The sequence below is a fragment of the Notothenia coriiceps genome, unplaced genomic scaffold, assembly GCF_000735185.1.
Source record: "Notothenia coriiceps isolate Sejong01 unplaced genomic scaffold, NC01 NC01_scaffold00023191, whole genome shotgun sequence".
NCBI lineage: Eukaryota > Metazoa > Chordata > Actinopteri > Perciformes > Nototheniidae > Notothenia > Notothenia coriiceps.
This window is the reverse complement of record NW_011355892.1, coordinates 16,150-18,516: the sequence shown is the minus strand read 5'-3', so window position 1 is coordinate 18,516 and position 2,367 is coordinate 16,150.

Sequence of the window (2,367 nt, the reverse complement as noted above, 5' to 3'; positions counted from 1 at the left end):
GCGCCGGGTGTATGAATGGAAATGTTGCTGAGATGGGAGAGCCGCGACCAATGAGCAGCGAGAGAAAACCTCCCCTTGCCTGCCGAGAGAGGCCACTGAACCATGAAATAAGGGAAAAGCAGACAGGGAAAGAGCTTCATAAATCTGTTTATGCAGTCTTTTAGTAATGGACAGCGTCGAAAAATGCAATAGGCATTTTTGTGTTTTGATTTGTGATCAAATGCATACACAAAACTGCTAAAATGACATGTCCGTAAACTGCTCTGGGAACAGTCTGACAACTTTAGTGTATCGTTGTCAAAACATTATTTTTCCAAACGAATTGTTTGTTTCCACCCTTCATCGGCAAAAAAAAACAACGAAATCAGGCACCCACTGCAGTTATTGACATGTTTAATAATGCATCAATCATAAGTATCAAACAATTAGAAAACATTTGATTTTCACACCTCTCTGCAAAAAAAAACATTAATTAAGGCATACGATTCATTCATTCATCTTTATTCAGTAAAATGTAATGTAATAATCAGCCATCAGCAGCATCCACTCAGGATTGTCTAGATATTCATTCATGTTCCTGTCTGTCCTCATGCTGACAGTTCCCGTAGGAATACAACCAGCAGCAGTTCCTTTGCAGTGCCTTTACTCTTCCTGCTCAGTTGACCCCACTCAGTTCACTAACTTCATTTCCTTCACATTGCTGCCCTCATCTTAGACCAGGGGTCCCCCAAAGGATGTGGGGCAATTCACGGCGAGGAAAGTCACCCAACCATGGCATTTTATAGCCTCATCAAGGTCGCCATATTTCACGCGGAGCAACCAAAGTGCAACCAAGAAGTCGCCTTCCTGGAGTGCATTAGAGGGCCTTTAGTAATGCAAAAAATGAGTGTGAGATGTGGGGTTTAAGACTTATTTCATGTGCTCATTGTAACAAGCTTCCATCATAAAAAAGGTGCATTTTTCGTGAGGTAATGACGTGACAAAAAGTCTGGAAACGTTTTAAAGACTAATGACACTGCTTTATATAAAACAATAACTTATAAAAACACTGCAATCCTAAAACGAAACATTACACTGACTGAATTTTCTGATTTTTTACAGTGTTGGCGGTCATCTGGTAAAAAGTTCGTCTTTCATCACCGGCTAGACCGTCTGTTTGTGGCACCGCTTCCTAATGCAATGATTAAAAACAACAACACTGATAATAATGTTCCCAGAACAAAACAATGGACGGAAATCCCAACATCCGTTTTACTGAAAAATGGCATTCATGCGCCTGCTGTGTTGCCTTCCTCAGGATACAGTAGGAGAAGTTTTCTAACACATTTGAACAGCAACTATTACATTCACAAGTAAAAAAGAAAAGAAAATGCATATGTTGTGGTCTGATAGCTGATATTAATGGTAACATTAATAAAAGGAGAGACATTATGGGACAGCAGACAAAGTAAAGGGTCCCAATTGAACCTAAAACAACTTTTGATGAACTTCAAAACTCACTCTTAAATCAGCTTTGAAAACATCACAGATTAAGTTAAATCCCATTTCAGTGGATTTAAATTAGAATAAAGGGACATAGGTTGTTATCTGTTAGCATTGCGAAATAAGTCAAATTCCATATAACTGAAAAATACTGTTTTTAGAAATGAGAACCAATCCAAGCTGTAGACACACGTATTAAAAGCTATTTACTATTTGAGGTTAATCATTAGCATTTATCTAACCTTGAATGGCAAAAGCAAGCATAATGGTATAGTGCTTTTGCACTTGTCAGAGGTTGCTGAATTGATCTACTGTAACCGTCTAAAGTTTCTGACACTGTCCTCTTTGTCCTATGAGGCCACACTCTTTCTTGGGTTTCTTTAAGGAGCTGAAGAAAAAAAATGTTATTTTTTCTTTTTTTTTGCAAAGTGCCTCGGGTCCTCTGTCTGGTTGTTTCATCAAGCCTTGCACCATCCATGACTTCTTGTTTTCTGCCATGGTATTGACATTAAATGTGGAATGTGGCTGGGGTGATTGTGCCTCTTGTGGACTGCTCACACAAAAGTCCCTTCAGTTTCCTTTCCCTAATTATTTAGCATACATTCGCTTTGATATTGTTGAAAACAGAATCTCCATATGCACTTTTATTGCAAACTTAAATCCTACTGTGCAGGGGAAACCAAACAATCTACCATCAACAGTTTCATGTATACAGTCCACAGCCAGTCTTTCCTCACTTAACATTTCAGAGCTCCTTCTCCTGGGATTCTACCAAAAACACTTGTATTTGAGATGATGCGGGCTACATCAGCGATTACATCTCCTCGAGTAAATGAAGCTCCTTACTCTGAACTGTAATGAGTTATTTATTTAGTTAAAGGGGCT